Here is a 14,542-nt window from a genome sequence, read left to right as displayed (position 1 = left end):
CCTCCCCCGGTGCCCATGGATGTGTGAAGTTGGCGAGGGCCATTTGCTGGTCTCCTTCAGGGGATGCCTTTCTTCATTCCTCCCGGAGGGCGACCCTTCCTCAGCTGCGTTTCTTGCCTGTTTTTCTCCCTCCCTCATTGCAAATATCTTCCTGCCACTCTGGTCTTAAGGCTGTGTGGCTCTTGTCCAGGAATTTACAGTGGCTTTCAAACCATGGCCACTGGCAGCACAGCCTCCAGCCGTGCTGGCAGCCTCTTCCCCTCACCTTGTCCCTTCCTGGGAAGGGAGGGAGGGAGGGACAATGGGAGGGAAGGAAAGATGGGACAATGAGAAGGAAGGAAGGAAGGAAGGAAGGAAGGAAGGAAGGAAGGAAGGAAGGAAGGAAGGAAGGAAGGGACAATGAGAGGAAGGGAGGGAGGAAAGGAAGGAAGACAATGGGAGGGAAGGAAGGATGGGACAATGAGGGAGGGGAGGAAGGGAGGGAACAAAGGACAATGAAGGAGGAAAGGAAAAAAGGAAGGAAGAGACAATGGGAGGGAAGGAAGAAAGGAAAGATGGGACAATGAGGGAGGGAGGGAGGGAAGGAAGGAAGGAGATCAGAATGAGAAGCAGGGTGGCAGGGAAAGAGGGAGGATAGGGATGGAGGGAGCAAGGAAGGAAGGAGATTGGAATGAGAGGGAGGGAGGGTCTGAGGGAAGTCCTGCCTTAGCACTTGGCCACCAGCAGCCCTGCTGCCCTTTTGCCATCCTTTGCCCCCTCTTCCTGGCCTATCCTGGTGGTCTCCCATCCTATCGCAAAGGATGCTTTGGTTACAAAGCCAGGTCTCCTCCCATGGAGAGGAAGTGGGCCTTCCTGTGACCCATGCACTTTGCCCTCCTGCACCCACCATGAGCAACCTGGCCAAGGAGAGTGGGCACATCATCAGCAGCAGCCTTGACGAGGTAAGCACAGCCAGGCATCCCCTTGGGGAAGTGAGGCTGGAGTGGGTTGGGCTGCAGGGTCCTTGTGCCCCTGGAGCTCGAGGGTCAGGCTGGGCACTTGCCCTCCACTGCCCAGGGCTCCGGGCAGCCCACACCACTGTCCAGGAGTCCCCTGTGCAGCCCAAGTGGGACGGTGAGGCTCCTCCAGTGGACTGTGCCTCTGAAAAAGTGGCTAGGACAGAAGAAGAAAGATGTGCTCTCCTCATCCGATGCAGGAAATGCAGATGTTGGTTTGCACGTTTCACTAAGGAAGACGTGGAGAGACCAATTCAGATTGTTAATTATCTGCAGCCCCAGATACTTAATACTGTTGACCACATCTACAGCTGCATTCTTGATACTGAGTGGAGTATGACTATGCCATCTCTTTCTGAAATCTACAATGGTCTCCTTTGTTTTATCAACATTTAGAACCAGGTTATTTTTATTGCACCAGTCGACCAGAGCCGTCACCTCTTCCCTATAAGCCTCTTCACTGTCATCCCGGATGAGACCCACCACTCCAATCTGCATACTTCACAATATGATTCATAGCAGATTTGGCACAGCAGTCGTGGATCATCAAGGTGAACAGTAGCGGACTCGGGACACAGCCCTGTGGAGAACCTGTACTCAAGGACATGGAATTGGAAACTCTCTTTCCAACTTGCACAGCCTGGGGCCTATCAATAAGGAAATCAAGTATCCAAAGGAGTATTAAAACCTAATAGGCCCACTTTGTTCACCAGATGCTGAGGGATGATTGTGTTGAATGGTGAACTAAAATCCACAGACAGCATTCGCACACGAGTATTCTTCCCCTCCAGGTCTGCCAAGCTAAGATGAAGCACACAGGAAAGTGCATCTTCTACAGAGCGGGTCTTCTGATAGGCGAACTGTAATGAGTCAAATATAGGGGGAAGGCATGAAACCATGTAGTCCAGACATGTCAAACACAAGGCCCGGGGGCCGGATGCGGCCCGCGAAGTGGTTTCATGTGGCCCGCGAAGCCATCCTGGAAACAGTGAGGGACCGGCCCCCACTGCCTTGTCCCTGGCCCAGAGACCCTCCTTCTGCCAGAGACCCTCAGATCTGTCCCACTCCTGCCCAGGCCCCCATAGGCACCCTTGATGCAAACGATGTAGAGCTGGCCACGCCCACCCAGTAGGCCATACGCACTCTAGCCACGCCCACCCAGTAGGCCATGCCCCCCCTGGCCACACCCACCCGCCCCCCCTGAGGGCAACCGCAGTGCTGATGCGGCCCTCAATGAAATTGAGTTTGACACCCCTGATGTAGTCCTTTACCAATCTCTCAAAACACTTCACCATAATGGAAGTGAGTGCAACTGGATGGTAATCATTAAGGCATGTGATTTTAGAGTTTTTTGTGGACACTGGTACAATGATTGCAGTCTTAAAACATGATGGAACCACGGCCTGATGCAACGAGAGATTGAAGATGTCTGTGAGAACAGTGGGCAGCTGGTCAGCACACTCCTTAAGTACTCACCTAGGGATATTATCAGGACCTACGGCTTTCCGAGTGCTGCCTTTTCGCAAGACCTTCTGAACAGCAGTTGTATGAAACCTGAGCACCTGCTCATCAGGAAGGGGAACAGCCTTCCTTGCTGGATCATTGTTTGAGGCCTCAAACCATCCAAAAAAACATATTTAGCTTGTTTTAGAGAGTCTGTGTCACCCTTACATGTCAGGGAAGCTGCCTTATAATCAGCAATTACCTGAACACCTTGCCACATACGTCTCAGGTCCATAGGATCTTGAAAGAAATTCTGCACTTTCTGACTATAGGCCCGCTTTGCTGATTTTATAGCACGTCTCGAATCAGCTCTTGCTATTCTAAGTGCTGCTGCATCACCTGATTTGAAAGCGGTGTTTCTCACCTTCAGCGTTGCACGGACCTCCTGTGACATCCAAGGTTTCTCATTTGCTCACACATGATAGTAGACTTAAGAAGAACACTGACATCCTCCTTACACTTTTGGATATAAGCAGACACAGTTAATAATAATAATAATTTTATTTGTATACCGCCCTTCTCCCAAAGGACTCAGGGCAGTGAACAGGGCAAACATATAAAAATACAAAAATACAAAAGTTAAAAAAGAATTAAACAAAATGCCCAAGCTACAACAATAAGTTAAATATATTTAAAACAACAATAAAATCCCAACCCATCCCCCATCAGGCCAGGCCGGCTTGTTCGAACAAATAAGTCTTCAGATCGCGTCGGAAGGAGCGAAGGTCGGGCGACATCCGGAGCTCAACCGGCAACCGATTCCATAAATCCGGGACGCCCACAGAGAAGGACCTCCCCCTGGGGGCCACCAGACGACATTCTCTGACCGGTGGCACCCTGAGGAGGCCCTCTCTGTGGGAACGCACAGGGCGGAGGGAAGTTGACGCCGGCAGCAGGTGATCCCTAAGGTACTCCGGACCCATGCCATGTAGGCCCTTGAAAACCATTACCAGAACCTTGAATCTCACTCGGAAGACAACTGAGAGCCAATGCAGCTCACGGAGCAGAGTTGTAACATGGGAGTTCACATCAGTATGTTGTCCATTCTTTGCAGCATCTTTAAGTATGTTCCAATTTGTGCACCCAAAACAGTCTCCAGGCGGGAGATTTTTTTTTGCAGAAGAAATTTCAAACCTTGTAAGACGTTATGACAAGTGCCTCAATTTGAATGGCGATTTTGTTGAAAAGTACTGTAATGTTGTAGTTTTCTAATGTGTATAATAAAAGTTCTGTATCTGCGAGTGTCTGTCATTGATAACCAAATGGAGGTTTATTTCCGAATTGCCCTCATATGTCATGTCTTTCCCCCCCCCTCAACCCCCCCCTTCATGTGACTAAATGTTAGTGCTATCATTCTCAACCATGTTAAATGTTTTGGGTGGGGTGTGAGTTAAGTGTAGAAATGGGAGTGATTTGTTTCTCTGAGGTCTCTTGCCCTTGTCTCCATTCTTATTCTTCAAAAAGAAACTTTTAATACTGATTATTGCAAATCTGTCATTTTGCTATCAGGTTTCAATGACATTTTGGGGGGTTACCTAGCCTGCATAGGATTTTTATTTAGATTTAAATGTAATACTCTAGGCAGAATCCATTATCCAAGCTTGCTAAATCTGTTTCATAGGGGAATGAGAGAAGCTATAATTGAGATCAGTTTTCTTTCTTTTTGCCTCCCTCTACTCCTGTAGTATTATGTTTTTTATCCAGTACTTCTAGTAGTTTTTATTGCTTCCTCTGCAGCGTAGGCGGTCTTCCATGTCATACTTGAACTTTGCCAGAAATTTAAACCTTTTTTGCACAGCAGATCTGTAATTTAAAATTAATGAAAAAGGAAATAGAGGAGCTGTGTGCAGAATTAAGATGCATTTCAGTTTTACCTGAAGAATTATAATGTGCAGCTCAGAGTAAAGAAAAGAAACCAATTTTTAAAGTATCTGATGCAGATATATATTGTCATAAGCTTGTGGAAAAAATAAGCAGACTTATTATTCCTCCCATGATTTTTGCCAAAAACGTAAGCAAAGATAATATTTAAGAATTTTTGTTTCAATTTTTTTAAAAAATCAGTCCAGCAGCCAAATATTTATCAAGTTAAATTAAGCTACAATTCATTTGCAAAATCAAAAATCTATAACCTGTTATAATGTCATAGCATATTAATTCCATAAATATAATGGTATTTGTAATTTCCCACTTTGGTTTCTCTGCATAGTAGATATCTGTTATGATCATAGATTAGGGGTTTTGATATGGTTTTACAAATCATAGCATATAAAACAGTTGGGTTCTTGCCATAAAGTTCTCTTCTAATCATTGCAGAGATAGCAATAAGAACTCTTACTGGTCTGCAATCTTTATTTGGTGTGGCTAGGCATATATGTCCATTGGTGGTTGCTTTTGAAAGTGCCAAGATTGTGGCAGCAAAACTGCATTGTCTAAAATCAACTCTATTTTTAATTACCTCAACAAGAGGAATATAGTTAACTTATGCTCATATTGGGTCTTTGACAGGAAAGTGCTATTAATTACATGGATTCTTCATTACTGTTATTGAAAGTTCATCCATGAAAAAAAAATATTTCATAGGGAAACAGCAGCTGATGATGTTCAGTTTATTGACTATATATCTGAAGGAAAGACTTGGAATATTTTATTCCCTGTGCTTAAATTGATACATACTTTAATCTCTGTTTGGCCATAGTAGACTTTGCAAAGTTTCACTCCTGCCATTAATGAATGATATTCCCCCAAGATGCAGCACATTAGAAATACTACCAGTATTCATAACCTCTCTATTCTTTGTCACAACAGTAGCACAATTCATCTAAATCTTCAGCTTGGCCCAACTGTTCAGAGTATGGCTAGCCTTGCCAGTTTTTCCAGTTGGAAGCATTACAACAATCTTGCTTCTGTTACAGCATCTCACATTGTAATTGGGATAATTTGGTATTGTCAAGAAATAGTGTGGCCTGTCTTTCCTAGAAAACTGTTTTGTGTATGGTAGAGCTTCTTTCTCCAGTGCCTTGGATGTTGATCAAGACCTGAACACCATAGCTAGAATAATTGTTTGTGGTAATGATGTCAAGACTGTCTTAGTTGCATTGTTCTCTGATGTCTGAAATGTTTTACTGGCCTCAACCAGCTCACTGAGTCAGCTCGTCTGTCCCACTTTGTTTTCCAGTTCACCTGCAGTCTCCTCTCTGAGGATCATGTTGTAGTCAGGGGCCAAATCTCCCTTTGCTCACAGGAATATAGATCATACATGGAGCAGATTATGTCATGGCCTTGGTCTGGAGATCACACAGACTACTTAAGATTCAGTTGGTGCAGCATTTGTTTTAATGACTATGCAAATTCCAATGTTGTCATTTTTCCTTAAGATTATTATTACAGATAAAATGTATATGCAGCTTCATTTAGAGATTCTAAACAGTTTACAATTAGTACAGCCATAGTAAAATAATAACAAAAAAATTAAGCCCACATTCAATTGTCGATATCATCTTCCATTTCTGAAAATTAACACAAAACCCCTCATAAAAACCCACTGACTCAGAGCTTTGAAATAATAGAGTTAGTTCCCCAAAGGTTCTGCGGAACAACATTTTTAAAATTACCCTCATGAAACAAAGAGGGACCCTCTGAATATTATTGGAAATATTAACTTCAGAGGCACAATATTCCAGAGAATGGAGGCCATCACAGAGAAGGCACATTTTCAGATCCATACCCCATCCATTTCTCAGTATGCCTAGCAGCATGCCTTCTCTGATGCTTGATAGGCAAATAATACATGGAGAAGAAGTTCTCGAAGTATCTTGGACCCAATCCACGTAGAGTTTTATAAGTAATTAGCATTTTGAGCTGTGCCCTGTAACAAATTGATAACCAGTAAAATGCCTGCATCAAAGATACATCTTGTCTACAGGTGAAACTCGAAAAATTAGAATATCGTGCAAAAGTTCGTTTAGTTCACTAATGCCACTTAAAAGGGGAAACTAATATATGAGATAGACTCATTACATGCAAAGCAAGATAGTTCAAGCCATGATTTGTCATAGTTGTGATGATTATGGCGTACAGCTCATGAAAACCCCAAATCCACAATCTCAGAAAATTAGAACATTACATGCAATCCATAAAAAAGGAGTGTACATAGAACAATATCGGACCTCTGAAAAGTATAAGCATGCATATGTTCTCAGTACTTGGTTTGGGCCCCTTTTGCAGCAATTACTGCCTCAGTGCGGCGTGGCATGGAAGCTATCAGCCTGTGGTCCTGCTGAGGTGTTATGGAAGACCAGGATGCTTCAGTAGCGGCCTTCAGCTCTTCTGCATTGTTCGGTCTCATGTCTCTCATCTTTCTCTTGGCAATGAGTCCTTTGGGAATAGGGCGGTATATAAACCAAATAAATAAATAAATAAATAAATAAATAATAAATGCCCCATAGATTCTCTATGGGGTTCAGGTCAGGCAAGTTTGCTGGCCAATCAAGCACAGTAATCCCATGGTCATTGAACCAGGTTTTGGTGCTTTTGGCAGTGTGGGCAGGTGCCAAGTCCTGCTGGAAAATGAAGTCAGCATCCCCATAAAGCTCGTCTGCGGAAGGAAGCATGAAGTGCTCCAAAATCTCCTGGTAGACGGCTGTGTTGACCCTGGACTTAATGAAGCACAGTGGACCAACACCAGCAGATGACATGGCTCCCCAAATCAACACAGACTGTGGAAACTTCACACTGGACTTCAAGCATCTTGCAGTGTGTGCCTCTCCATTCTTCCTCCAGACTCTGGGTCCTCGGTTTCCAAATGAGATGCAAAAGTTGCTCTCATCAGAAAAGAGGACTTTGGACCACTAAGCAACAGACCAGGTCTGTTTTTCTTGAGCCCAGGTAAGACGCTTCTGATGTTGTTTGTTGTTCAGGAGCGGCTTGACAAGAGGAATACGACATTTGAAGCCCATGTCCAGGATCCGTCTGTGTGTGGTGGCTCTTGATGCACTGACTCCAGCCTCAGTCCACTCCTTGTGAAAGTCCCCAACACTTTTGAATGGCCTTTTCCTGACAATCCTCTCCAGGCTGCGGTCATCCCTGCTGCTTGTGCACCTTTTCCTTCCACACTTTTCCCTTCCACATAACTTTCTATTAATGTGCTTTGATACAGCACTTTGGGAACATCCAACTTCTTTTGCAATTACCTTTCGAGGCTTTCCCTCCTTATGGAGGGTGTCAATGATGGTTTTCTGCACAACTGTCATGTCAGCAGTCTTCCCCACGATTGTGATTCTTACTGAACCAGAGTGAGAGACCATTTAAAGGCTCAGGAACCCTTTGCAGGTGTTATGGCTTAATTAGCTGATTAGAGTGGGACACTTTGAGCCTAGAGCATTGCACCTTTTCACAATAGTCTAATTTTCTGAGATTGTGGATTTGGGGTTTTCATGAGGTGCAAGCCATAATCATCACAATTATGACAAATCACGGCTTGAACTATCTTGCTTTGCATGTAATGAGTATCTTATATATTAGTTTCTCCTTTTAAGTTGCATTACTGAAATAAATGAACTTTTGCACGATATTCTAATTTTTCGAGTTTCACCTGTATACTGGCCATCATCATGAGGTAGGGTGCTGCATTTTGCAGCAACTCTAGCTAGTCTTCAACTTACAACAGTTCATTTAGTGACTGTCACAAGTTACAACGGCACTGGAAAAAGTGAGTTATATGACTGTTTTTCATACAACCGTGGTCACATGATCAAAATTCAGATGCTTGGCAACTGACTAATATTTATGATGGTTGCACTGTCCCGTGGTTGTGTGATCACCTTTTTGTGACCTTGTGACAAACAAAGTCAATGGGGGAAGCCTGATTCATTTAACAGCCATGTCACTAACTTAATAGCTGCAGTAATTCATTTAACAACCGTGGCAGCAAAGGTCATAAAATGGGGCAAACTTTTACTTAACAAATGTCTCGCTTAGCAACAAAAATTTTGGGCAGTACTGTGGTGGTAAGGCACCTGGCCTAAAATTCTGTTGTACTTTCTCTTTCAGAATCATAATTCGCTAAGCCTGCCTGTCTGAGCATCAGCATTTCCTTTGGGCAGTGTTCAGAACTGAAGAGAAAGGAAGAACCGTCTTGCATGTTCTCTGCTGTTGGATGGGGTAAGTTGCTTGCCAAAATCCTAGGCTCTGGGAAATTCTGCTGGCATTTAGCTGACATGTAATGAATTCACAACTGATTATTCAGTTAACTTTAGTTTACAGGTAGGCTGGCAGGTTTCTGGTTTGTTGTTTTTTTTTAAATTTAAGCAAGTTACATGCTCTGTCTTTATTAAAATCAATCATAAAAATGTGTCTGGGAAATCCAATTTTGTTTTTCTTATATATCTTTGTAAGACCAAAGATGTAGCCCGTTTAGTTTCCCTGTTCACTATAAATAATACATATTATCTAGTTTCAAGATGATTTATAAATACTATTTTTCATGCGACGTTTGGTCACATATAGCTCACAAGGGCAGAGAAAGAATTTATGACATATTTGTTTTACATTTCTGCAGTGACTGAAAAGTCCCTCCCCTGTATTCTTGTGTACTGCACTGCATCTTCCTTTTCTGGTCCTCCCTGGTCTCATACACATGCACCCTATGCCCTCCTTCCTTAGACCTCCCTGCACTTGCATGCACCCATGCCTGCAGCACCTCCTCCTGCAACTACGTACAGCCTATCCTGTGCCAGCCTTCCCAGGGCTTCCCCTACCCCCAACAGTAATTCCACAGCCTTTAGTTGGGACTCCCATTGCTTCCTGCTCAACAACCCATGTGTCTTGTGATTATGACATCAGCCAGGACTGCCAGGATTGCCAGTGCTAGGTGATGCGCTCACATGACTGTATTATTTGACTTCATCACTCAGCAGTAGCAATCTTGGTCATTTCTGCTGTTGTAACTGAAGAACTACCTGCACAGGTTTCATTTCCTTTTGTCATGCTCCCATTCAGTTTGTTTTTCTGTTATCAGTGTAAGATCTCACTGCAAGGGAAATATGTTCTTATCCTGAGAATACCTACAGGTTTAGTGAAAAATATTGGTAAGGGGCCTCTCATTTATAAAGCCGCCCAATTTAGTGTGTGTAACAATATGTACTGCATGAGAGTAGAATTTAATTAGGTCCATCTAAAGCTACCCTAATAAATAGATCTTTCCATTGGCACTCAAATATATTTCAAATAGCAGTTACGAATCACCACTTCATCCTCCTCTATAAGGAGGATGTCTACAAGGTCTGTTGGACAACATCTGCAGTCCTCCTTAGCCATATGGGCTTAAAGGTTAATTACTCTTTTGCGGTAGTTTGTCCTAAGTCATTCTTTAGACCAGGAAAGCTAATACAGAACTTCCTTTCTGCTTGTAACTGGTGTCCAAGCTTATAATACATCCCGTGCATTTCTGATAGGCTATTTGCTTCCTGTCTTGCTTCCTGCTCACCAAGTTTTCATCTTTCTGTGCCTCCTTTTGTTCTTTTGTTTGCCTAGAAAATATGTCTTCCTGTTTAAGTTGAAGTATAAATTTGCCTAGCAATTAAGAGAGCAGTTCCAGGTATATGCATTTTTAAAATGTATATCTAGATTTATAGCTTAAGATATCCAAATTGTAAATTGTTATTTCCACTGGAATTTGTGTCTCAGTTGTTTCATTTGTTCTATGCAGAATGCTGTCCTTTCAGTGCTCTACAGAATGTAAAAGTTGTAGTGTTCATTAATCTTTCATCTTTACTTGTATCTTAACTTTTATTGTCTAATACAGACCTATTCATATGGTGCATTTAAGTATTTTGCTAGATACAGTATCTAAAGTATAAATACATTATGCTTTCATTTCATTTCAAATAAGGTATTTAAATGCAGATTTGCTTCAACCAATGCATTAAAGTGAGATACAGATATTAATTACAAATTATATCAGCATTTAACTTAGTCTCTTCATTTTTTCCTTTCCTGGCACTTTCCAAAATGACAACAAGAGAGTGACAGACAAAAAGGCCCATACATTTTAAAATACACAATGGAAATGTCATTAGTCTTCTGCTGAAATAAAATTATATGGCAGTAATCGTGACTACAATCCAGCTAATATTATCATGGGAAAAAAGTGTATGGCATTGACAATGTCAAATGTCCTATAAACATTTATGTGCACATAGCCTGAAATTTATAATGACTAAATGTTGTATCTGGGCTAGTTTAAATCTACAAAAGTCTTAATTTATTTATAAATAGTTTTTGCTTCTGAATAATAGCGTAACTATTTAGGATATTGTGTAATGAGTAGATGAATGTTAGTATTTCAGGAGCAGAGATATTAAACCTTTGGTATTTGTATTCTGGAAATAAAATATAAAAGTTTTTAATTTTTTTTAAAAAAAGGAAACAAATTGAAAGATCATATTTATAGAAAAAGTAAAAAAGAATTTTAAGATAAAGTTGGAATATCCTGCATCTTTATTAAACTAATGTCTGTGTAAACTAGTAACTTTTTTCTTCTAATTTGTAGTCTCAATTCATAATGTTTGATTCTAGACTCTTAACTCTTAACCCTTAGGGCTTTTTTTCTCATAGAACGCTCGGAACGGCGTTCCGGCACCTTTTTTGGGGGGGAAAAAACAAAGCCTATTGCAGGGCTAGGCAATCTTGGCTCTTTTTTATAACTCGTGGACCTCAGCTCCCAGAAATCCTGAGCCAGCCATGCTGAGAGGAAAGGGAGAGGTTTCCAAGCTGAGCCATGGTGGCTCAGGAATTCTGGGAGTTGAAGTCCTTGAGTCATAAAAGAGTCAAGGTTGCACTAGAGGATGACATTAAAATTATTTACAGAATCTAAAACAGCTAATTCAGAAAAGCCAACAGGAAAGAACCTCACATTTTTCATCTGCTTCTGTCTTTTGGAAGGTAAAATTAGAAAACAAAATAATCTATTTCCTATGTTAACATCTCTGCAATGAAATCAATAAAGGTAACAGGAAAGAAATGAGAAACATTTTTCTCAATGTAATATGTCTAATTTAGCTGATGCTAGAAAAAAGGTATTTTTTGTACATACTCTAGAAAACTATTTTGAATCTATAACCATCTATTACAACTAAACCACTTTAAATTAAACAATTCTTAAGAATGAAATATTCTTAATTTGGACTTTACTTTTACTGTTTGGACTGTTGTATGTTTTGAAAAATAGATTATTTAGAATCTAGTTATGTTGCACTTCAGTCTTTAAATAATTAACCTAGTATATAAATAACAATATATGATGTTTTTCATGGTGAGTTTAACATCAATAACAACATTTATTAAAAACGCTAAAATAGTTTCTGGTGGTATTATCTGTACATTAAAATTTTGTTTAGTCACAGTCTTTCATTTTTCACATTCTGGACAAACAGTGGTCATGTATTCTAGCAAAAGATGTTACGTATGTGCATAAGCGTAGTCAGTAGCATATGCCTTTTTAAAAATATCAAACATGCAAAGAAACAAAAGTAAGTCCAAAATATCTGTATTACATCCAGAAATGCCAACTTTGCAAACAGTATTTCTCATCCATAACTATGGCACCCTAAGGATACCTGCATACATGCAAATGCTTCTCTGGGATCAGTAATGTAGCAGGGTTTGCTTTTTCCTTCCAGTAACATATACCTAAAACCAGTTTATTGCATTTGGCAATTGTACTAAAAAAATAATCTCATTGTCAACCAATATAATTCATTTAATTTGAAATCAACTGAAAAATTGATTTAAATTATTTTATTAAAACAAATTAATGGCAATTCTTTTATAAGAAGTTGCCTCAAACAAAATGAGTTTGACATGCCTGCTCTAGACAGTTGAATGCTCCAAAATAAATTCTAGACCAGGCGTGTACATGCAGCCTACCAAGCACCCTTGGGCAGAGTACAGACTTTTTTAATAAAAGTAATAAATTCACCACCACTGCCCTGAAAGTCATGTTGCCTAGTGCCTCCATGGCTTACCATGACCACAAGCTCCAACACTGTAGATGCTCCTCTAGTCACCAAATCATTGTTTAGCCCACCAGCATTCCTTTGCAGACCACAAAGATTTTTAATTTATCAGTGTGGGCCTTTCCCTTCTACAAGTTGCACAGATCTCTTCTAGATTTTCCTCTTGCCTTTCCGAGTTAACTCCTTGGTCTGTCATTGAGCAAGAATTGACTTTGTAGGGAAGCATATTATCATTTGATGTATATTTAACATATGTTCTACCTTTATTTACCAATTATATAATATTTGTATGCAATCCACATGGCGAGGTTTGGGGCAACTTACAATAGAAAAAATATATATTTAAAATCATAAGATTAAAACATAAAAGCAGGGCTTTTTTTCTCATAGAACGCTCAGAATGGTGTTCCGGCACCTTTTTTTTGCACATATACACACACACACAAAAGCTTTTGCACAAGCTATGCTACTCCCTCTATTGGCTTTCGAAAGCCAATAGGAATTGCTGCTGAGCGTGCCAAAAGACCTGGCCGGCAAATGTTGCACCGGCAAGTTGTCTGCAGGGAAGGCGAGTAGGCAGGAACTTTGCATCCCTCCCTGCTGCCCAACTACACCATCTCAACTAGGTAAGTAAGAGAGGACAAGGAGTGGGAGGTGGGTTCTGCGGAGTCCATGTGCACTCCCTCCTTGTACTCACCCATGTCAGCCAGGCTGGTGGCCTACCTGGTGCTGGACCTGCACCACTGTCGCCTCACCCTGCGCGCCTAAGTGGCTGGCCTGCATTGCCTGGCCCGCACCGCCTCTGCTGCCCGCACCGCGCAGCCCCGCCATATAGAGCGGGCCCTGCTGCTCCCACAGCACCAGCCGCTCCGGCTCCGGGGGGCAGCCCACTGCCAACACCCCTCGCACCCATGACCGCAGCAGCACCACCCCTCGCCCCCCTCACCTCCTGCGCCCACCAAGATGAGAGTTCCGGCACCTTTTTTTTTTTTTTAGAAAAACACTAACCCTAACCCTTAACTCAAAGGATAAAAGAAAATAGGCAAAGTTAAATATTTTAAAAACATAATTACAATTATTCTGATCATAATTTTTGTCAGAGATAAAGATTTAAAACCAAAACACGTTAAATGTCAAATTAAGATTACCATTGTCTCTCATCCCTATAATATATTGATATTGGTTGTTCTGAATTTGGAATCTAACTTCTTGGCTGGTTATTTCTTTATTTATGGTTGCCATATTGAAACCTTATAACTCTTAAGTAGCATACAAAAATCAACAAGAAATACAAAACATATAGTTAAACAATGGATAAAATTAAAGTCAAACTAATACAATAAAATGACCAGTGCTAAATTATATTATAACACATATGCTTAAGACTTTGCTCATGATGACACAGTACTTAAGGAAAAAGCCAAGCCTTGATTGCCTTTCTAAAGGCCTGTAGGGTCTTCCATGTTCATCATTCAAACCTGGACTAAATAGACTGTAATAATAATTAAATAGTAAACTGGAACAAAGCAGTGGAATAAATGAATCTGGTAATCTGATAATACTCAATATAAATAATATATTTTAAAAGGGATTCAAAGAAATATTTCAGAAATAATTTCATTATTTAAAAATTCATTATTTTGTATTCATGACATTTTAGATGTAGTAATTCTTGAGGCTCTGTACATATTAAGGCAGAAGTTGATAGAGCAAACCTACACTGCATTCAGAAAGTATTCAGAAGTATTCAGAAAGACCCACTTCACTTTTGCCAATTTTTTATGCTGCGGCCAGATTCTACAGTTATTGAAAATCATTTTTTCCTCATTAATCTACACTCAGTACCCTATAATGACAAAATGAAAACAGAATTTTAGAAATGTCTGTAAATTTATTAAAAAGAAAAACAAACTGAAATATAACAGCATAACTAAATTGACAGAGGTGAAGGGGGTCTGAATATTTTCTGAATGCACTGTGTATAAGAATAGTATTTTCAAGTTTTACAATAAAGTAGTAGATCATGAA

The 14,542-nt window shown here is 40.8% G+C and overlaps 1 protein-coding gene across 3 annotated transcripts in view; it reads left to right on the top strand.

The window, feature by feature from the left end:
• SIPA1L1 (signal induced proliferation associated 1 like 1) overlaps positions 1-14,542 on the top strand; it is a 166,021-nt gene that overhangs the window by 52,971 nt on the left and 98,508 nt on the right. For all 3 annotated transcript variants that reach the window (XM_083350536.1, XM_083350537.1, XM_083350535.1), the window contains exon 2: positions 8,550-8,660. The gene's annotated coding sequence lies outside the window, so the exon portion shown is untranslated. The remainder of the gene's footprint in view (positions 1-8,549; positions 8,661-14,542) is intronic.

The sequence above is a fragment of the Vipera ursinii genome (genome assembly GCF_947247035.1).
Source record: "Vipera ursinii genome assembly, chromosome: 1".
In the NCBI taxonomy this organism is placed as follows: Eukaryota; Metazoa; Chordata; class Lepidosauria; order Squamata; family Viperidae; genus Vipera; species Vipera ursinii.
Note: the sequence above shows the minus strand (reverse complement) of the source record. Positions and strands in the feature narration are given on the sequence as shown.